Consider the following 23,387-nt stretch of genomic DNA (forward strand, 5'->3'; position numbering starts at 1 on the left):
TGACTGCACTCCACCTTTTGCTCTGGATGTGGGAGTTGATAATACTGAATCCCAGGGAAAAACCAGTGTTCATGAGTTGAGTGGAAATGTGATGGTGGATGTTGCAATGGTTAATGCTCTCCGAGGTACTGCTGGGCCCAGAAGAAAGGACAGATCACCCAACATGCAAAACATCCCAATTTCAGAAGTTTTATTGAGCCAGGAGAAGAATGTGATCCAGAGTTTGCCAGGAGATTTACCAAACAAAGGTATGACTGGACTACAGGGAGCTACAAACCTGGGAATGGTACCTCCTGATTGGAAGACAGGGAAGCAGGAGAGACCAGACCATGGCTATTCTATGGGTGACTCCAAAGAGTCACAAATGGATGATGGAGCACTGCAGCTTATTGCTAAGGAGCTCCCCACACAGACAGGGCTCTCAGATCTCGATGACAAGGCTCCCACTGGCATGAGAGAAGTCACACAAATCTTGGCTCCAGGCAGGGAAAGGAGTGATCGCATGGTCTCTGTTGAAGCTGCACATGTCCCTGAGGGAGCAGACTTGCTAGAGGCAACTGCCTGCCTTATAGTGGAAGCTGTCATTGAAGGAGTCAAAGCCTCAGGAGTGCTGATTCCTGAGGGGGAAATCAGTCAGTTATCACCATCTGGTCCTGATCTGGGCCCTAGGACAGAACAGCTGACTGGGAACCCTGCAGGATGTTTTGCTGGAAGGGAGGAGCCAGAGATTGGTCAGCCCGAGCTGGCAACAGGTAAGCAAAGCAAAATACAAAATTAATATTTCAAGAAGCAGATTTCCTTAGAGTCTCTTGGACATGCTGTTTGAAGGTCTTTCTTGCTCATTGAGTAGATTGCCAAGTGAATAGACACCACCATCAAGAGACACATGTCGTCTTGGGGTTGGACAGATTTTGCTTCCTGTATTATAGACTCACAGCTTGATTACTTAAGCCTGTAAGTGCTCTGTCACACTGGAGCAGTTGCAACTTTCCAAACTGGAAGATGGTGCCTAGATCACAAGTACTGTAAAAAGATGAAGGAATTTAGCAGATGTTTTTATTCACACGGCCTAGTTCTTTTCTTTGGAACCATAGAAAACAGTGCTATAAAGGATGTGTTTTATTTACAAGCCTGAAACTCTTCCTCTTTATCATTCTGTCTGTATTCTGAGAAAATTTAGAGTCAGGGTATTTTTATGAACAGCTGTAAATAAGTATCATTTTAAACCCAGCACCCAAAATGGTGGTATGAGGTCAGTGGTTTGACTGAGGAGACTCCCCCCTTTTCCTGCCTGAGGAGCAAAACTCCAGTTCCATTGCTTATTACTTCTGAGCAGAGTCTGAGAATTCAGGACCCTGTACAGCGCAGAGGATAGGATGCAGGATTTCCGCCCAAGCCAGTCGGCTGAGCTTCTGTCACCAGGCAGACCTTGTGTCTGCTTATCTTGGTGAAGCAGCTGCACCGAGCAGATTGCTCATACAGCAGCCTATTCCATCTATGGGTAACCACGTCCAGAGACAGCAAAGAGAAACCACTGTTGCTCAGTGGAAATAAACTATCTGATTAAAACTTCTTATTGGGGGTTGAGACTGAAGCTGAAACTGGAATCTGTCTTGGTCTTGACTTCTGAAGTCTTTAAAGGTCAGTTGGATGCACATTCTTATACTACCATCTGCTACCATCGATAGACAGAAGACCTATCTCCATGCCTGCCCCTATGCTTTTGTAGGTAAGAGATAGCTTGTTTATCCTTATTATTTGATTGTTTTTGTTCTGTTTTTTCCCCTTTTTCAATTTTGACAAGCTTTTATAGTATAGTTCGTGTTAGGAGTATGGGGTGTGGTGTGGTGAGAAACGGAGCAACAAAAACAGTTGCTTAAGAAGAAGTGCAATTTAAACACAATTGTTAATTTCCCTGGTAAAGAACTTTTAGCCATTTTGCACCCTCCACCCTGTCCCAGCTGGGGGATTTAAGTAATCAGAAGTAGAATTTTTGGTGACTAAAGGTTTTTAGATTTATTAATGCTTTAAATTATTAGTGATAGAAATTTGTTGATTGCTGTCTCAGAATTTAAATGAGAAGGTCTCTACTGTTTTAAATAAGGCACAACAAGAAGTCTATTTTGGGGCTCCTGGCAGGTTGGCATTTCAGAAGAATGGGAGTGGCTGTAAGTTGATGCCTGGCTATGTTCATTTAATTTGGGTGCTGTGTCCTTGGCCACATGGGTGGAATTATTTCTTCTTCTGACTCCATGGTCAGAATTTAACCTGAACAACTTTGTACTATGTAGGGTTTGTGTCTGTAGTGCTCTACGAGAAAAGGTGAAAATGGAGAATTTCAAACTTTAATAGTACATAAGTGTAGTGAATACACTAGGAAGTGTTTTAAGATTGTAAACTCTTTAAGAAGGAAGAAAGCACAAATCAAAATTTAATAAATAAATAAAAGGAAATTAAAAAGGAAAGAAAATAGGAAATTTCAACAGTGTATGTGGTCTTGGGGTTGGTGTATTTTATGTATGTGAATTATTTGTCCTGTTTCCAAAAGGTGAATTATTTGTCCTGTTTCCAAAAGGTGTCTTCATAGGTTTACTGTTCTCATGATCTCAAACTACAGGGAAAAGTATCCAGTGATAAAGAAATCAGTGACTTCTTCAGAAACTAGGGCTGGGAAAAGTCCCTGGTCACAATACCCTAATAAAAATCACCTGAGTCTGATCTCAGAGCCAAAGGGTATTTCCTAGGAAATTTTCATTTCACTTGTAAATTTAACTATGTAGTTTTACCAGAGAGGAAACATAGGTTTAGCTGCCGATTTGGAAAGAGCCAGATAGGAAAAAGGGGATGTGATCTCTCACCCATCAAAAGCATTGATTGCAGTGCTTAGGAAGTTGGTGATGCATGACTGAACCATGCCAGTCCCACAGAGTTACCAATACCCCTCACATCTCTGTAATCACTGTTTACCATTGGAACTGGTTGCTATGTGCCAAGATACATATTTTCTGTTTTGGGGTATAGGAAAGTAAGGTTGTGCCAAGAATACCATCCCCAGATGAATAAAAAAAAAATCAACACCTATTCCTCCAATTACTCTCACTTAGAAATATTTTGATAAAGGGGTATTTCTAAAGGCATTGCTCAGTGAGATTTTTTTTTAACTTTATAGTTTATAAAACTTAGATTTTGATACTCTGGGCAAAGAAACTTCTTAATCCATTTTTAAGTTGGTAGTAAGATTATATAATTATAAAGGCAAGGACAGAAAAAAGGAGATTTATAAATGTTGATTTATAGGAATCTAACCTTCCCAAATCAAAAGAGAACTTTGGACATGTTGCATGTACTTCTAGAATAAAATCCTAATTAGTATAATTTATTCTTTGGCAAAAGAAACAAGCTTTGTGTTTTTTGGTATTTGTAGGGAGCATTTTTATTTGTCAGAGTAGTGGTATCATGAGATCAATGAAGACCACAGCACATTTTTCACGTGAAAATGAGATGACAGTTCTGTTTGCATTTAGAATACTGAGACAAATTTGTTCAGTCATTTTTCCCTTTATACAAGTGTCAGAAGCCCAGATTTACCTCCAGCATCATTTTTATCACTTCCTTCCTGTATTTGTTTGGCCAAGTAACAAAAGCATCACTGTTCAGTCTGTTGGTGTGACCAGCAAGAAGACAACTACATAATACTAGAGAAAACATGTATAAAGGTTTTTTCTTAATAAAATGAATTGCTGGTCTTTAAAATAAAGAGTTAAAATTAAAAGTAATTTTCTGGATTAGTTCAGTTTTAGTTATTACAGTGATAGGGTGGATCGGGAGTGTGTGTAGTACAGGTTTAGAATAAGTCAGACTTGTTCCAGAGGGTTTGTCTCATTCTCAGTACAAATCCCTCTGACTATTTTAAAAAATATATTTTTGGTATGGTCAGAATGAACTATTTATAGCTGTTAATCTGTTCCCTTACTGTTTATGAATTGACTTTTCCACATGGAAGTCAGCACCATACTCACAGATTTGTCATGAAAAGTCAGGGGTGAAATGGACATTCAGTAGACACTGAACCAGCTCTTGCCTTAGCTCCAAACCCATACAAAGGCTAGAGAAAACCACACAACCATGTGATAAGAGTAGCTCACTCAGCATGAGGTCAGAGTGACACCAGCTCCTGACAGCAAAAGAATACTTTTCCATTTAAGGCAAAACAAACAAAACATGAAACCTGGAGCTTGTTGTGTAAATAGTAAGTCCCAAGAATGAATTTTTTCAAATGCACTCACTTTGTAACCCTCCTTTTCTCTTCAGAAATGCCAGACAGGAAAGCTGAAGATGAAGTGGATTTTCTAAGTAAGAACAGAGCTAGTTCAGTGTCTGAAGAGGTGGCTGTAGGGAATGGAGCTACCACACCTAGGATGAAACAAGGCCCAAAGACCCAGGTGGTAAGTGGCATCAGTAAGTGTATAAGCACAGCATATGTTTATTAGTTTGGTCTTCTGTGTCTGATTTATGGCTGTGGTTTTTGTTTGGGGCATAGGGGCACAACAGTATCCCTGCCCCCTTTTTCTCTAATTCTGATATAGAAATGTGGTTGTTGTTGCAGCTAAGCTTTCATAAAAACTGTGTACCACACAACAAAGGTTGAGATGGGCCTGCCTACATGAATATCTTGGAGAGTACAGTGAAATACATTTCCTCCATGAACACAAGACTAACTTTTGTCATAACGCTTAAAGTGGTCAGACAATAAGAATTACCACAAAAGGGGAATCTGTAAAGCTGTCTTAAACCTGACTCCTCTTTTAGTAGCAGCAAAAGTGAGGGTTTTGTTTTATAGCTGTCTAAAATATGAAGTGTTATCATTTTTAGCAAAGAAAAAGTGTAGTTTTTTTTTCCATAACACTTTTATTGAGAAACCATAAAAACCCACACAGTCAAATAAAGGGCATATTCAAATAAACTGCACAGTTAAGTAGCTTTTAATATAGACTTATGCAGCTGCCACCACTAATGTTCTAACTTGACAATATTATCCTCACTCCATAAAGAAAGTCCATGCCCGTTAGCAGTCCACCCTTGCTGCTCTTCCCTCCCATCATCTTCTGGCAGTCACTTACCCACTTTCTGTTTCTACAGATATACCCATTCTGGAACTTCATATAAAAGAATTACCCAATATGTGGTCTTTTGTGACTTACTTTGTTCATTCAGTGTGGTATTCTCAAGGTTCATCCATGTTGCAGCATCAATCATTATTTCAGTTCTTTTTAATTGTCAGTCTGTTGTATGAATTACCACATTTTATTGTGTATTTGAATTGTTTCCACTTTCTGGCTATTAGAAATGTCACTGTGAATATTTTTAGTACAAATTTATGTGGACATATGTTTTCATGTACCTAATCGTGGAATTGCTAGGTCATATAGTGATTCTATACGTAATATTCATTAGATTTTTAAAAACACTTTTCCTTCAAAATCTTGAGATAATTTTTCTCTGGTTTAAGGCTACTAACTTTTAAAATGAGATCTTAAATTTGTTAGGGGAAAATAGTACTCTTTACTTTTAAGATTCCATGCCGGTCAAAGAAAAACCTATAGAAAGTTGTAAACCAAGTTATTGGGCTAAATTATACTGCCCCTTGGAAAGTTAGTATTCCTCTGCTAGACTTAACAGTGCGCTGTTTTTGCTCTTCAGGGAGCTAACTTGAGTTTTGTTTCTTTAAAGTTACCCCAGTAAGTAAACAGAACTGTACTATCCAAACTTTCATTTGTATAACCTGATAAATAAGCCTAATTTTATTGGAGTACAGTGATAGGAGGGTGCTGACTGTTCTAACTGGCCCCTAATTGTTCCAGATAATATTCATGACTAATGCCTGGGTGGCTACTTGTATAGCAGGCATTTTTCAGATAAATGTTGCTTTTGCTCCCGGGAAAAAAAAGAACACACCCAGCATGGGTACATATGTCTTTTGTTACTGAAACCCCTCAGAATGGGAAGGAACAAACTCACATCCTCAAATTCAAATGCCTCTGTTTCTTAGTTCTCCATCCTGATGTAGTGGTTAGTGTCATCTAGCGCCATCTGATGCTTGGCTATAAAGCCACTGCTCTCAGATGAGGGACAGCTCTTTCCTAAGTGTGTATTGTCTACTTTAAAGAAGAAACTTTATGTTTTAAAACTGATAACTTTTAAAACAAAGGAACTTTTAAAAAGTTCTTAAGACATTCTTCTTCTTTTAAAGTCCTTTCTCTCCCAGTCCCTTTCCTCTTTTGGTTTTTCCTCTAGTTTAGAAGATGAGAGAGAATTCCTCTGGTAGGTTAGCATGCTACATTAGAGATAAAAGAGTAGACCCTAGGAGAGTCATCTGACTAGTTCAAAGTCAGACCCAGCTGGAAGGAGAATTTGGGGTTTGATTTCTAACCTAGAATTTACATAACAAGGCACATTTCCTCCCTAACTCTTTACCCTGGGCTCTGTCATTGTTGGACACATGTTAAGGAGCCTTGGAATCCTCTTATTTGTTTCTTGCTAAGAGATCTTTCTTTCCCTTATGCTTTGTGTCTGCTTCCACTTGGTGTAGCTGGAGAAAGCAAATGCCAATAGGATTTTCAAGTCTAAATGCTGCAGTTTTTTTGTTCCATCAGCATTGTTACAGTAATGTGAAATCTGCCTCACTCCTTGTCATTGCCTCACTCCCTGTCACTCTGCCACACTTTCCCTATTAGCTATGAATTGAAGGATAAAGTTTGGATACAAACTTTAATTTTTACATTGTCTTATTTTCTATCTTTTCTGATGAAACTCTTATATTTATTATGTAGTTTTCACTGAGTCAGAAAAGAGCAGAGGTCTGTAGTCCTTCTTTGTTAAGGGCAGAAAGTAAATAGGACATTCAGTCGACATCATCACTAGTCACCATTGCTTTTACAAAAGGAGCCATCACAGTATATAAATGAATGAGCCTGACTATGCTTCAGTAAAACCTTATTTGTGGATGCTGCAGTGAGACTCTGTTCTTACAATGTTTAAATGTCATGGAAGAGTTTTCTTCTGAATTTTTTTCCAGTCACTTAAAATGTCGAATCTACTTAGTTTTTTTTTTTTTTAAAATGGACAGGCAGTGGGCCACTTAATTGCAGTAGTAGCATGTGAGTTCCTGACCCACAAAATACTTGTATATACATGGATGAAAAAAGAAAGCAAGCAGATTTCTTCTATTCCTGTTCTTTTTAAAAAATATTTTTGTGGTGAAACTTCTAGTTACTAAGCTGTAAGTTTGGAGCGAGGGTTCCAGTTCTGTCTTTTCTCAACCAGCTTTTTGACATAAAGTCTGTAGAGCTTAATTTCCTTTTCTCTGTTCATCTTCTTAGCCTTACTCTTCTAGAATCTGTTTACATTTGCAAAAGTTAATTGAGCTTATGATTGTAGTTGAGGGTGGAGTGTCCTTTGTTTAATATTATTTAGTTCAGTATGTCTGGCACATGCCTAGTCTATGTGTTAGCCAGTTATTGCTTCATCTACTTATTCTGTCTCAAATGTAAAACAGAACACATACATGTATCTTATGCTTTGTTATTGTCTTGAAAAACTAGAACAGTGATGAATTTGTTGCAGTTTTCTAGTAAATGTAAATAATTCATTATATTCTTATGAGAGGGAGGGTCTTCCCATTTTGTAACCTGCTTTTAACATAATTAATTGTAAAAACAATGGGAATCTCTGTCCAGAGTGGAACTACCAAGGATTTAAAGAAGCAAGCTACTGTTTTCTCTGGTCTAGCTGATTTCTGTCATAACTATTAATTAATTTCTTATTCCTTCCTTAACCTATTTGACATGTGTTGTAAGCCCTTACTTTAGAATATAAATGCTTTAAAAATCATAGTTTGTAAAGGAATTAGATATCAAGATTTATGTTTGCTTATATTCTCAAACAACATACATGAAGGGTTAAGTGCTGCTGATTTCTTGATAATTTCAACTGATATTTCTTTACTGAATTGAAAATTATTCACAATCTAGGAGGCAGAGTCATTAATTTGTACCTAGTAAGGTTCTTTTCCATTGATCGTTTTATCATTTTATGATTATGGTTTAATGTTAAGTATTGCCAGAGTTTTAATAGTAATTACAATTTAGTATTCAACATTATTCCCTTTTACATATTTTAGTGGTTTCAGACTACCTTTTGATGTCTTGTTTTCCTCTCAATGACTGAATATCATTTATCAAGTGCTTAGAACAGACTGGCACACAGAAAGTACAGATGCTGCTTAGTTTTGTAACCTCAGATTCCAGTATCCTATTCCAGTATCCAGTATCCTATTGACTGATTTAAATTACCACTGAAATATGATAGCTTTTTGAACGTATGTTATAAAAGCCTAAGGAATAGCATCACATAATAATTTAAGTTGGTACACCGGGATATTATTTTATTTCTGAGATTCTTGAAATTTGAAGATACCTAAAAGATTATCTCTGTCTAGCACCTTTGCTTTATTGAAGAAGAAATGTATTTATGATTAAATGCCTTGCCATTTTCCACAACTAATTGACTTTCAGCTGGACTGTAACCCAACTTCTGTGCTAGTAATATTTCCATTAACTGTATCCTGAGAAGTCATCCTGAGAGTGTACTCTCAGGAAATTCACTTCACTTGGTTTAGGATAGGATTTTGCTTTTTAAACAAGTATCCCTGAATGATGCCTATATATACTGAAATTTGAAATTCATTTTGTTATACTTCCATGCCTTCACTAATAGTGAAGAGAATTTCTTTGGCCATTTAGGATCTAAACTGATTCATTTTAAAATACGTCTTGTGTTTTTATTTACTTTTTGTAGCTACAACTAAATACCACCAAGATGGTATTCATCCTAAGTGCTTGCTTACATGTCAAAATCAATAAGATATTCTCAACCTGGATATTATTTCCTAAAGAAAGACAGGAAGAGGTGTAGAAGTATGTGTTGAATGAGAAGCAGTAGATGATATTGAATTCCTGAGTCCATAAATAAAACTTCTGGGACCATTTACCTTGAGAGTATGTTCCACTGTGGCTAGCAAGGAATTTCAGATTACTATTTTCCTGCCCTAGACCTGTAAACTAACATCTCCATGTGGTGCAAGATGTTACCAAGTTCATTAAAAAGGAAGTTTTTAACCCTCACTCTCATCTCTTTAGGCCCAGGACATGGGGGAGTGAATAAAGCCTTTTGCATTCCTTCCCAAACAAAAGCTCCCGGCCTCAGAGGTGCCTAGTGAAAGCTTCACTTTCCCTTTCATAATCAGACTAGGGGCGCAGGCTGTGGGCCTGAGCTCCCAGCACGGGAAGGAGGACGGGCCCTTGGCGCTACCAGCTCTGGAGCGGGTGTGCGGCGGACTCCACAGCTCCGCCCTGCGCCCCGCTCTGCCTGGGAGCGCTGGCTCGCGCCAGGCCCTTCTGCGCCCTCCCGTGGCCGGGGGCGGGGGCGGCGCGCGGCCGGCTTCCCGAGCTCTGCGGGTGCGCCCGGGAGTGCCTGCGTGGGGGTCTCCGCCCCCTCCTCCGCAGGCGGCTGGGGGCTGCATGGTGGGGCCCGCGGCTCCAAGGGGCGGCGCTGGGCAGGCTGCACTTGGCGCCAGGCTAGGGCCATCCCCACCCCCACAGCAGTGCCGGCGGGGCGGGGCCTGGGCGCACCTGCCAGGCAACATGGAGTTGCCAGGCAACGCGGAGTTCGAGGCGCCTGCGCGCTGTGAGGTGTCTTGACTCCCGCCTCATTCTGTGTTTACCTGGAGAGGAAGATGGCAGTAGCGAGCGCTGTACTCGTGTGGACGAGGACGATTCGCCAGTGATTGCAGCGTCTGACTGGTTTTGTTAGGGTGGGCAGGCAGCTCCCGGCTGGGCCCTGCGGCCTGGGTCGCGGAGCTAGCCGTCCCACCTCGGTCTGAACCGATTTTTCCTTTCTACCCCTGACCCCCTCCGTGTTCTTTCCCTGCCTACCCCGCAGAAGCCATGGAGGACGAAGAAAGAAGGAGAAAGATAGAAGCTGGTAAAGCGAAGGTAGGAGAGCCGGGGACCGCTGGGCCAGAGGTGGGAGGCGGTGGCTGGGAAAGGGTGGGAGGAGGCCTGGGGAACGAGTTTGCGGCAGCTGAGTGCGCTGCCCTTGGAAGGAGGTACTGCAGGGTCTGGGTTTCCTCCCCTCCCTCCTGTCCCTTTTCCTAGGACGTGTAAAGCCCGGTGCTGCTACCTAGCAGATGAGACTTCGATGGTGACTGAATGGTGTGGCTCTTTTCTCACGACTGCCCCAATAAAACACCTCTCTTTCTCTTTTCTTTAAACCGTATTGATAATTAGGTGGTAATTAATAGCCTTTAAACCTTCAGCCCTTCACTTTTAAAGGGAGTTTTATGGGTGGTGCAGGCATTGTGTTTTCCAGGGCAGGGATTTAGAGCTTTCCTTTTATTCAGTGGGGAATTTGTGCGCTGATCATCAGCTTGTCTTCTTTAGGTGGCACGCTGGCACTCGAGGACGTGTGTGAGATTGGCCTGTGACAGCTGCCTCAGCAGTGGCCTGAGTGTGCCACAAGTGACAGCTGTGAACTTGGCTTTAGGGACATTTTTAAAAGCGTGTCTTTGTAGGTTCCTGTTTGGAGATCTTTGTCATGACAGTTGGTTTTGTATCCTGTGGATTGGACGTTCTGAAGACGGAAAGATTCCACAGAACAAAGCTTTAGAATTCCTGCTTTAAATAATTTGTTTTACGTGTGTGTGTGTGTGTGTGTGTGTGTAGTGAAGTTCTGATTTTATGTATGTGTGCGTGTGTATATGTATGGAAATTGTAACGCAAACATTTGAAAATTGTATTATGCATAGATATCCTTCTTGGGGCATCATGAAAAATTTAACGTAGACAAACTATAAATTGAATAGAATTTTTTTTAAAATACATATTTGAGCAGCTCTTTAGGCTTGCCTGAAAGGCCCCCTTCCTCCCTACAATGAGTTACTTTTTATAGGTGATATTCTTTTTAGAGCTAATGGATAACAATCATACTTGAAACACAATTAACTATTTTTCCTCTCTTACTTTCTTTCTTCATTCTTCCACATAAACAAAGGAAACCAGGTCAATAATTTCAGTAATCAATGAAAGAAAGGCCTTACTGCAGAGATGCAGTAGTAGATGTTCATCAGAAGTGTGTTAAAGGAATGTGTAGGTTAACCAGCTTTGCATTTCTAAAATATAATTGACTTTTTTATAATCTCCCCCTTTTAATGTTAAGACTTAAATGCTTGTATGTAAACAGGTAGATTTTGTTTTTTACTCTAGTATATATAAATGAAGGAACATTGGCATTTTTAGAAGCCCAAAATTGCTTACAGTTGTGCAACCCAAGGGACTAAGCAAACACTCTGCATCTAAGGAATTGAAAGTAATTTTGTGTACCTTTTCAAAAGCATGGAAGTTCTGGTTAGATATCTTATTTGTTATCTAAGAATGTTTACTGCCTTCTGCCAAATGTATCTTTCTTAAATGTATGTAAAGCAGTTCTACTAAACATAGTTAACTTTGAACAGTCACATTTCATAATAATTAAATTGCTTGCTCAAAGTAGATTTGGCAAAGTAGAATTTTGATTTCTTTATGTATATGTTTCTTTATCTGTCTACCTATGGGGTAAAAATTTTTTAAGTTAGTTTTTATTGTAGTTTATTTTCCCCTAGAAATGAACCCAGTTTCCAGTAAGAGATCCTTGCGGCCTTTAAGGCAACATATGTTTGCTGTAACATTAGCTATCTGGTATAAAATACTTTACTGAGGTCATGATTCCTCCGCCATGTAAGTGCAATGGAATATTATACAATCATTAAAAGAATTAAGGCTGAGAGGGACATGGTAAATAGAGTGAAAACAAAATTATCAGAAATAGTTTAGATGTTGCTGTGGTATACACCTGTAATCCCAGCTACTCAGGAGGCTGAGGCAAGATCCTGTCTGAGGGGAAAAAAAAGAGGGGAGCTTACATTATAGCTCAAAGGTAGAGCACTACTGCCCTTTATCTCCACTACTGCAAGAACAAAACTAAACAAAGTATGTACATTATTTCATTTGTATAAACATGTGCTTTTAGAATGGGATTGAAAAACTATTATAAATATAGTTATTCTTGGGCTAGGATATAGCTCAATGGTAGAGCAAAAGTTCCTAGGTTTAGTCCCCAACACCAAACAAAATTTATAAAGCAGTTCTACTAAACATAGTTGACTTTGAACAGACACATAATCAGCAAACTTAGATCAAGAGGTGGAAATAGAGAAATGGCAACAGTCTCTGCTTTCCAAAGTAGGAGAGACAGATGCTCCTGGGTAATAAGTACAGTGAGAGGTTGGATTTTGGATCTTACCCCCCCACACAACATTTTGTTAAAATAGTTAAAATGCTACTGACTCATTTTCTAGAATATTTTATAAGGAAAACTCTCAATATCAATTAAATGCAACCTAGCATAGTGCTTTTCAAATAGCAGGTATTCAATAAGTGTTTGCTTCTCTCCAGCTGTGCATGCTGGCAAGATGAGCTGGTCAAAAGAGCTGGCTGCAATGTTAAAGTAAGGAAACAGCTAAGAATCATGCAACCCATGGACACCAGTTTCTCAGGTGGAGGGTGGGCCTGCTCTGCCACCTCAAGGGTCCTCTTCCACGCTGGAAGGCAAGAGGGCAAGAGAGCAAGTGCACTTGGAACCCATCTGTTTATTAGGGAAAAGACATTTGATAGAATGTTCCACCCCAATAAGGCAGGGGATAGTGTTTCAGCAGGGGTTGCCCAATCCTGTTGGGTACTGCTCAAGCCCAGAGCTGAGGCTCTTCCTTGATGAGTGGGGGTAAAGGCCACTTGCTTGGTATAACACATGGCTTGGCGTATGTTGCCAGTCCAATATCCCCTTTACTCAAGGCTTTTGGAGGGGCTTAGCTCATGCACAGGGCAGTCCCTGACATTTTTTAGTTGTAAATGGACACAGTACCTTTATTTTATTTATTTATTTTATGTGGTGCTGAGGATTGAAACCAGAGCTGCACATGTTGCTAGACAAGTGCTCCACCATTGAGCCACAACCCCAACCCCTACAGTATAGAAGTGTACTTTGTAAAGTATTTTATATTAACCCAAATCTGCAGTAATAGGAGAATGAGTTATTTTATGTAGACATTAAAATAATTCTACAAACACTTTTCAAGTTGGGAAAATGCCCACAGAAAATGTCAGGTTAAAAAAAAAAGGTACGTGTAAGTATTTATATATGAAGACATCTGAAAAAACATGCACCAAGATGTCAGTTGTGGTTATCTCTGGGTAGTGGGTTATAGGTATTTTAATTTTTTTATACTTTATTTTACAAATTCTCTACAACATTATTCTTTTATGATCAGGCACAATGTTCAGGTATCATTTTTTTTTCTTTTTTCTTTTTTTATTTGGTGGGGTTCTTTTTTTTTTTTTTTTTTTGTCTTTTTTGGAACTGGGGGTCGAACCCAGGGCTTTGCAAATGCAAGGCAGACGCTTTGCCACTGAGCTGCATCCCAGCCCCAGGTATCATTTTTAAGAAAAAGATATTACATGCAGTATGATAAACAGGTTAATGTTGTATGACTCTCATACAGAACAAGAATATGAAATGCAAAATAACTAGGTCTCCTACATTAGGAGGACTTTGTCATGGCAGTTGGTTTTGTATCCTGTGGATTGGACGTTCTGAAGACAGAAAGATTCCACAGAACAAAGCTTTAGAATTTCTGCTTTAAATAATTTGTTTTACGTGTGTGTGTGTGTGTGTGTAGTGAAGTTCTGATTTTATGTGTGTGTGCGTGTGTATATGTATGGAAATTGTAACTGTAATTCTTACTCCAGTACCACTTGTATTATGTAGTCAGAATTCTATATTATTGGACATTTATGGATCGCCTTTTTGTTTTTGTCATTCTTATCCATTTTCCTTGCTGTCAGTTTTTTGTTTTTTCCTATGAACTTGCTTGTCCAGCTTTGTATTTTCTCATTTGCCTTTTTCCCTAACTTGCTGCTTTAGATTTGTTGTAACAAAAGAACCCAGAAACTGAGGTTAATGGAATGATTTGTAAGAATGAAGGGCTAATGGAACTTAGTAGAAAGGATTTCGCAGCAATTCAGTTTTTCTGATGCTAGGTAGTTCTTTGGTTTGCTGTTGGGTCCTCAACTATCTCCTCAGTATTGATGTTGCAAGAAGCCCAATACTTGGAGATGTTAACTACATTATTAAATATTTTCAGAGCTGGGCTTGACCTCATTTACAAGTTCCTGACAGAGATGGTCCCACATAGGCTATCCTTATAGTGAATCAACCAAACTATTTCAACTCCATTTTAAATGACTTCATTTTTTCCAAGTAAAATTATTTATGATTATATAAATAAAGTAGTTAATTATTAGTGAACAAAATTAAAGGACAGTTGTGTATTTAGAATGAAATTAGTCCTATAAATCACTTTTGCTATATTTTTAAAAAGTTCTTCAAATGTATTAGAATTCAGCAAAACCAAAGTATTATACTTCTATAGCATTTTATATAATTGTCATTATTTATTGAATAATTAAAATTTTTACTACATTCAGTAACTTGGAATTATATGAGTTTTGTTGTTGTTGTTGTTGTTTAACAAGCATTTTTAGGTTGTAGAGTAATGCCAGTGTTGTGTACAATGTTCTGTGTAAGCTCTCTTATTAGGTGATTGATAGGATTTTTCAATTACTGTGCTGCTCTGATAGGCAAGCTAGTTATGGTATAAAATTGTTCCTTGCATTTTCAGATATTCTGTTCCACAGTAAAGAAAGCTATTCTCCCTCTCTGATTTCTTTTAAACTTTCTATGACTATTAAACATTTAATTTAGGCTGCTGATGATTGAAATGTGAATTAATTTCTTCTAATATGACAAATAGAAAAAAGTTCTGGTAAATTGTGAAACATTAGTGATAAGGGACATTATTTTTATTTCTTAGTAAGATTTTTATAAAATTAAAATTAGGCATTCTATTTAATTGGTTAGCATCCGTTTAATTGGGAGCCAGGCATGGTGATGCATGCCTGTAATCCAGTGATTCAGGAGACTGCGGAAGGAAGATCACAAGTTCTAGGCCAATCTCAGCAATTTAGTGAGACCCTAGGCCAGGTAGTGAGACCCTGTCTCAAAATAATAAATAAAAAGGGCCACGTGCAGTGGTGTTTACATGTTTGGCTGTTTTCACTTAGTGTAATGTTTTGAGGTTCAGCCATGGTGTAGCATGTGTCCATGCCTCATTCCCTTTTATGACTGAATAATATTCCAGTGTGTGTATATACAGCAATGTGTTCACACTTTAATCCATTGATCGGCATTTAGATTGTTTCTATGTATTGTCTATTGTGAATAGTGCTGCTTTGAACATTTGTATACAAGCATTTGAATACCTGTTTTCATTTCTCTTGGGCATATATTTAGGATTAAGAATTCTGGGTCCTATAGTAATTCCATTTAACATTTTGAAGAATCTCCAAATTGCTTACCATAGTGGCTTTACCATTTTACTGTACCATTTCATTTTACATACCCACTGATAATGCATGATAATTCTAGTTTCTCTGTATCTCAACAAATTTGTTGTCTTTTTTAAAAATCATAGCCATTCTAGTGTGCAAAAAGGGATTTCCCACTGTGGTTTTAATTCTTGTTTTCTTGATGACTAATGACACTGAGTGTCTTTTTTGTATGCTTTTTGGCCATTTGTAGATCTTCAGACTATTCAAGTCCTTTACCTATCTTGTAATTTGGTTGTTAGGAATTTGTTTTACATATTATTATTAATATATATATATATATATATATATATATATATATATATATATGCATCAAGCAAGACAGCATGTATGATCATGTACAAGAGAGGAGGAGACAGCAATACACATTTCCAGTGGGATATCTTCCATCTTGTTTTTTTTTTTTTTTTTTTTTTTTTTTAAAGCTTGTTTGGCTCACCAAAATTTAAACTGGAACTTCCTTTGAATAAGCTGTTGGTGAGTTGATTACAGCGTGATGGTGAAGTTTGAGTTTTTTTGTGGTGCAGTGAGTCATTCCATTCTTTGACCAGCTGGTCAAATGGGCACCTGTTGGCCTTTTGGCTTGATCATTACCAATACATATCAGTTTTGGGGGAAAAATGACTTAGTCTTCCATAACAAAAAGCCGTGTCATTTTTCTGTGTGAACACAATAGACATGTGTATGTATTCTACCTAGTAGAAAGGATTTTTATTGTCATATTGACTTCCCTTTTACTTTTTGTGGTAGTTTTCACCAAAATAGAACTTAGGATATTTAATGCCCATTTAGGTACACCTCCTAAAGCTTGGTTAATTTGTTCATGGGTTTTACACTGTTCAAAAGTGCTAAACGTTAAGACTGTTCATAAATTTAGCATTGTTCCAGGGGTAGTTTTTCCTAGGTTGTTTATTTAAATCTATATTCTTTTGTTCTATGTAAAATTCCTTTATCTTACACGAACAATGTAATGCTTGTTTGCAGTTGCTTTCCTCTTTCGGGTTACTGTTTGCTCTGATTTTTATGTAATCTAAATTTTTTTTGTGTAATTATAAGATTTTTTTGTGTGTGTTGATGTGTTTCCCCTTTTAGAGATCATTTTTTAGAGCCTCAAGTTATTTTGATGATTTAGAACTACTCTATATATTATACAAAGTCCTATTTAAAAATTTGACTTTATAAATTGTATTGATTGATTAGATTTTCTGACTTAGAGATTTCTGAAAAACTAACAAGATCTACAGTTTCTTTCTCTAGCCACTCCCTAGCCCCTCAGCAACCCTGGGATTGAGCCCAGAGGCTCATGCATGCTAGGTCTTCTATTTCTTGATATTGCATATACTATAAAATTCCTTGTTGTTTTCTAAGGATTGTTCATTGTGGGGGCTCAGTAATTAGGTTTTATTTATTCCTCAGAGGTCTCAGTTTTATTCAAGTCGGTCTTTCTTTACTAGTTGTTTTCCCCAGGGAAGATAGAAAAAGGAACCAATTATAAATAAAATACTAGTTCAAGAATCAAATTTAATGTGTGAAAAGTGTGTGAGGGAGATGTGGTGGTTGTTGCCATAGGTGTGGTCAATGATCTCAGTTAACTTCCCGCATCATTGATATTTTATTGAGTGCATGTGTATATGTTGATTCCTTGAAAGTTGAATAAATTAGTAGATGCTCTGAAGATCAAGGTATTAGAAAAGTTGTAAAAACTGCATTAACAAATGTGCACTAGGAGGACATTTTTTAAATGAAATAATGGGTTTTTAGCTAAAAGTCACAGAAATTCTATTTTCTACTAATAGATAAATATTTTTGGTGTGAAATCTTTTATATTTGTCAAACTAATGTTTACTTTTGACTTGCATAAATTCCTTTTTAGTGAACTACATGTCTGAGTATTTCTAATGACTTTCATTTTTCTGCTTCAAACAACCAATACCAATTTTTAAAATAAAGTTTGACAGAAAAAGTTTAATTTGAGATTTATTTTTGTATATGATATTTATTTTTTTGTAAATTAAAAGGATGAAATAATATTTTATATAGGCCTCAAGATTTTAATTTTATGAAAGAAGAGTCTATACTTATTTTTTTCCTAGGATATGAACTTAAATTGTTTTAATGTTTTAGTTTTCTCTGTCTCACACACCATCATATTTTCTATGCACAGTAGTATTTATTTCGGGATGCATCTTGGTTGAAAAATCCTTTGAACATTATGGGATTATTTTTTTATACTCATAGCCAAATCCCAAACCTAATTTTTTTTTTTAAATTCAAAATCTGCTTCATTCTATTCCTATCTCACACCCTAAAAAAATCAGGCCTAACTCTCCTTTAAAGCACTGAGGTGTGGAACAGTTTGACTTCCTTGGGGGAAGTTGTACAAGAGCTTGGTATTATTGGAGTATAAAGGTATAAGCAAGATAGGGCAAGAGATGAAGCTAAAGAAGGTAGGTCTGGGCTCTATCCTGAGGGTCTTGAATTTCATGTTAAGGAGATTTTTATCCTGAAAGTTGTGGGATATGTTGATGGGTTTTAAGACAATGAGTAATATGGTTACATATACATTCATTCATTTAAATTTTTGCATTTAAAAAATTATTTTGAACTGATACTTAAAAAGATTGAGTTTCAGATTGATCCATTTTGCAGCTGTATCGAGGATAGACTTGACGGTAAAACTATTTAGAGGCTGTTGAACTACAATTGAGACAGTGAAATAGTGAAAGTGTGGGGATAATCAAGAAATATAGAGAGGATAAAATCAGAATGTGATTGGTTGGTAAAAGAGAGAACATGGATAGAAGGTTGGTGTTATCACTAAGAGAAAAAGAAGAACAGTCTCAGTTGTTGACTTCAGGCAAGATTGGGAAATCAGTTTGGGATATTTTGTATTAGAAGTTCCTTATGAGACATCTGAGTGGAATTTTTCAAAAATTTTGTGGAGAAAAGTATAACCTATAGTGGCTAACTCAGATTGTAACTCAGTAACTCATCTGTAAATGTTGGTACTGGGGTTGATGTGAAGATTTAGCCTTTTAGTATAAAATACTTTAGAATTTTGTCAGGCTGTAAAAAGTCTTAAAGAATAATTAGCCATTCTTAAAATCATTGTCATGTTGGAATTTAGAAGATTAAAGCTATATAGCAGAAAACTAGAGTAGAGAAATATGCTGGGATCAGATAATGAGGGGCTGTATGTATCACTTAAAAGTAGTATGAATTTTAACCTAAATATAGCAGAAAACTTTTTTTTTTAAGTGTGATATATCTTAACCTCTGAAAGGGTTCTTTCCAAATAATTTATTATTTTTAGGTAGGTATGTGTTACTGTTGTACAAATGAAGCAATAAAACTATCATTTCTTTTAAATGAAGTATTGATTTGATTAAGATTGCTGAATATAAACAGTCTAATTATGGTAGGACTTCTTTGTTTCAAAACAAAAACTAAGATTAGTTAAGATGAGGTAAGAGAGGGTTGTTGTAAAAATGCAGAGATTTCAGAGGAAGGACAGAGAAGTGTAGTAGGGCCTCAGAGAATCTGAAAAGCCATGGGAAATTGATGCCATTCTTTCCACCATTTCTTATCTCATTTCCAATCTCATTTCCATAGTTTTGTATATTAACTTCCTTTATTTACACATCAGTTTGTGTATGAACAAAAATTATAGGATGAATTTTCAAACCTATGCTATATAGTGGAATGGTTTCCCATTAAATACATTTTTTAAAATTTTTTTAAAAGGCAAAAAAAAACCTAATATATAAACAGTGGAAGCAAATCTCATAAAATAAACCACTATCCGGTGGTTCCCAAATTTTGCTGTACACTTGAAGCTCCTGGTAAGCTTTTTAAAAGTTCTTTTTACTGTTCAGAACACACCCCATGCCAAAATCAGAAAGTTTCACTATTTTAAAAAGATTTTCAAAGAGCAGAAAAGTTTAAAACCCATTGATAGAGCCACTTTGCATGATTTTGCAATACTTGAGTGATTATATATTATCATTTCTTATAAGCCAGGTACTTTACTTGGTGTGCTTCTATAAGGATTATTTAATGCCAGAAGGAAAACTGGCTGTATTGGATATAGAGAAAAGTGTCTTGGGCTGCAATTTATCTTGTAGGATGATCATGTGTACTGTAATTTAGAGGTCATTTTAGTGGTGTGGCTGTAATTACATGAGGATCAAATTATGCACTAATTTTAGAATCCTTCATACAAGATATCTCTTCTCTATAACCTTTCTGGACAGCTCTGCTACTTCCTTGTTCCCTACTTTCAAGAGAAGAATCTAATTGATTCACTCCTCTTATCAAAAGAGGGTGAAAACAGATGTCATGGATGGTAGAAGTTGTAAGTACTGACCAGTTCCCTCAGAAGGAAGTTCTACATACTTTAAAAGTACTTCAGTATTTCACCTACAGAAGAATGCATGGTAAATATATATATATAATATTAAAACAAGTGAAAAAAAGACCTCTACACCTATCACTTAGATTAAAAACATTCATGTACCGATGCATTAAAATCTTTATCTAATTCCACCCCTAGCACCTGAGCTAACTATAGTTCTGAATTTATCATCACCTTGCTTTTTATACCACATATGTGTACATAAACTATACTTAGTTTTCTGTTTTTGAACTTAGTGGTGTCATTATGTGAAGTCTTCAGTGATTTTCCTTTTGTTCAATATCATTAGAGCATTTTCACTCCTGTGATAGTATTCCCTTATAGAAATTTATCTCAGTGTCCATTCTCATCAGTGAGCATTTAGGTCATTTCCAGTTTTGTTACTGTTACAAATACTTCTACTGTGTTAGGTTTTGTCTGCAAGTGCCCAGGGTTTAGAGTTGGATAGAAATCATGAATCCTGTGTTCCCTTAGTCCTTGAGTACTAGAGAGTGTCTTTGAAAATGAGGTAGAAAGAGGGAGTGAAATCAAAAGCAACCTGGTGAGGCTGGGGTTGTAGCTCATTAGTACAGCAGTTGGCTAGCAGGTATGAGGCACTGGGTTTATAAAAATAACTTAATAAAATGGGAATTGTTTATCTACAACTAAAAAATAAAAAAAATGAAAATAGCAAAACTTGTATTTGTTAATATTATCTACATGGTTTCATTATTTAAATCATCAAACAGACATCCCTGGGAACTATTGATGAACACTGGATACCCATTGACCATTAACATGGATCACTGAACTGAACAGAGGTAGCAGTTCCTTTATTTTTTTTCTATTTTTTTTAGTTGTAGATGAACATAATATCTTTATTTATTTCCTGTGGTGCTGAGGATTAAACCCAGTGCCTCACAACGTGCAAGGCAAGTGCTCTACCACTGAGCCAACCCCAGCCCAGTTCTTGTAATTTTGAGTTGATATTTCCTGCCAAAACTATATGCTTACCAGAAGGAATCACTTATAACCTAGACTTAAAAATTAATAAATAATAAAATAACCTGCATGACAGTGACAGTAGGTGGTATCTGATACCACCTACCTCTGCTTCATTTCACTGTCATGCAGGTTATTTTATTATTCTTTTGGATGTGATTTTTAGTAGGTATATAGTTTTATTATTCTTTTAGAAAATAGTTATTATTGGTGGTGGAATGGCAGTGGCGGGAGAAGACAGCCTGAGACATAAGCATACAAAGACTGAGTACACTATCCCAAGCAGCAATTGTAAATGATATTCTTGCTAGACATTTTCTATCAAGCATCTGAAATGAAACTCTCACATTGATTTGGATTGCTCTAGAGCCAGGAGTACTGGATTCAGTTGACTTCAGGCTAAAAAGAAAACACTCTTGGTTTTCATCATAAACATAGGAACCAATGTGATAGTAAAATGAAATGAGACTCCAATATGAAACTGTAGCCACTGCTTTAGCATTTATCACTTTGTTCCTCACTCTGTCTTGGTATTCTAGTGCTAATATCATTGTATTGATTCATGGAAGAAACTAAAAAGATTGTTTCATGACCTAAGTTTTTTGTTGTATATGTTTATATGTGCATATTAGATACAGAGATCTCTCTCTGCATGCATATATACTTACATGCATCTATATGTATAAAATAAGCAGATGTAAATGGAAAACATAGGCACCATAAAAAATAGTTATAGTAACATATGGAGCCATGATAATATTATCAGTGAATATTCCTTAAAGATATGTAGGGGTAGAAGGCAGTAAAGATCTTTCAAAGAAGAAAAAAATTACCTGTAGTCTCATAATCTACAAGTAATTATTTTTAATAATTTGTTTTAATTTTTAATAGTTTGTTTATATGCACAAATATATTTAAAAACTCCACTTGATTCATTTTATGCAGTTTTGTGCTCTTATTTTACCCAGCTTTATACTGAGAACATTTTCCCACATTAGAATTTTTTGAAAATATTTTTTGACAGCTGCATAACATTACATTGCATTAAGTAATTATAGCCATGTGTAGCCATGGACCTGAATATATCATCTTAGGGTTTTTTTTTGTTTGTTTGTTTGTTTTTGATTAAAGAAACTATGTAGGAGTTCTGAAGTTCTGAGAAATAATGCCTATAATTAATGCCTAGAGGTGAGACTTGCCTTATCTTTTAAAAAATGAAGTGTAATTTTCCTTTCATGAAAAGAAATAGATATGCTACAATACTACTTTATACTTGCTATTATATCACAAAGTCTTTAATAGCAAATGCTTGCATTGGCATTTTTAATATAAGTTCACCATAATTAGTTCTAGTGTTACCTGGTATATAATGTGTACTTCTGATTTTAGGTGGTAAGAAAATATTTTAGGGCTTAAAAAACTTTGGATAGTATAGTAAGAAAGTTTTTACCTTTTTCAGTTTTCTTTCTACTTATGATAATGAAAATCTGTTTGATGCTTGTCTCTCTTTAACAGTCTTTTACTTTGTCCATTTTTTTTCATAGCCTTCAGCAACCTCTTACTAAAATTTCAATAATAGATTTATCATTTCTTTTATTTTCAACTTATCTCTTAAAAGAAATAACAAGTGATATTAACTTTCAATTAATGCCAGAGATTACATCTCCTTTTAAAATAAATTTAAAGAAAATACACTGTTTAAAATATGTTAAGTAAATGATAATGTATCGTTGACTAGGGTTTGGTACAAATTCTGATGATGACAGACAAATGATAAAAGGTAGAAAACACTGCTGTTTAAAATTTTAAGTTACTTGTAAGTTTTTCCCACTATAAATATGGTTGCAGTGAGCATTTGTATAGCTAATAGGCTAATTATCTTTTTTGTATAAAAGATAATTTTAGACAATATCTTTTGTATAAAGTAGTAGAACAGAACAAGTATGTTTGGAGCTCCTTGTTTTTGTGTGTATTTTCATATAATCTTAAATCTAGAGATTATACTGTGAATCCTCTATTCCCCTATTCTAGTTATAGAATAGTTATTCCCCTAACTCAGCTAATTTCCTCTTCTTTAGACTTGACATGTTCATTTCTTACCCCTCAATATTTAATAAGTTCATTCACAAAGTACCTAGTTTTACAATCTTTACAACCTGAATATTCAATCCAATAGTTATTCTGAAACTGTGAAGTCATCTATATTATTATCATCGTTTTACTTTGGTGATAGTTTAATTTTTTAAAGAAAGTGATCCCAAAGAAAAATTATCATTGATGTTAATGATACTTTTTTCCTGTAGCTTGCCCAGTTTCGACAAAGAAGAGCTCGATTGGATGGACAAAACCCTCATAAGAAGCCAAAAAAGAAGAAAACCTCAAGCAGTAAAAATGAT

At 36.3% G+C, this 23,387-nt stretch overlaps 1 long non-coding RNA gene across 2 annotated transcripts; it reads left to right on the top strand.

Annotated features, from left to right (window-relative positions):
• Window positions 1–1,428: 1,428 nt before the first annotated feature.
• Window positions 1,429–23,373, top strand: LOC143641052 (uncharacterized). 2 transcript variants are annotated; one of them, XR_013155220.1, is made up of 4 exons: window positions 1,429–1,729; window positions 4,312–4,445; window positions 10,000–10,052; window positions 23,295–23,373. It is a non-coding gene; the product is annotated as an uncharacterized LOC143641052 (long non-coding RNA). The 2 variants fall into 2 exon arrangements; XR_013155221.1 differs by lacking the exon at window positions 23,295–23,373 and adding an exon at window positions 10,500–10,563.
• Window positions 23,374–23,387: the final 14 nt, after the last annotated feature.

This window comes from Callospermophilus lateralis, unplaced genomic scaffold, assembly GCF_048772815.1.
Source record: "Callospermophilus lateralis isolate mCalLat2 unplaced genomic scaffold, mCalLat2.hap1 Scaffold_83, whole genome shotgun sequence".
In the NCBI taxonomy this organism is placed as follows: Eukaryota; Metazoa; Chordata; class Mammalia; order Rodentia; family Sciuridae; genus Callospermophilus; species Callospermophilus lateralis.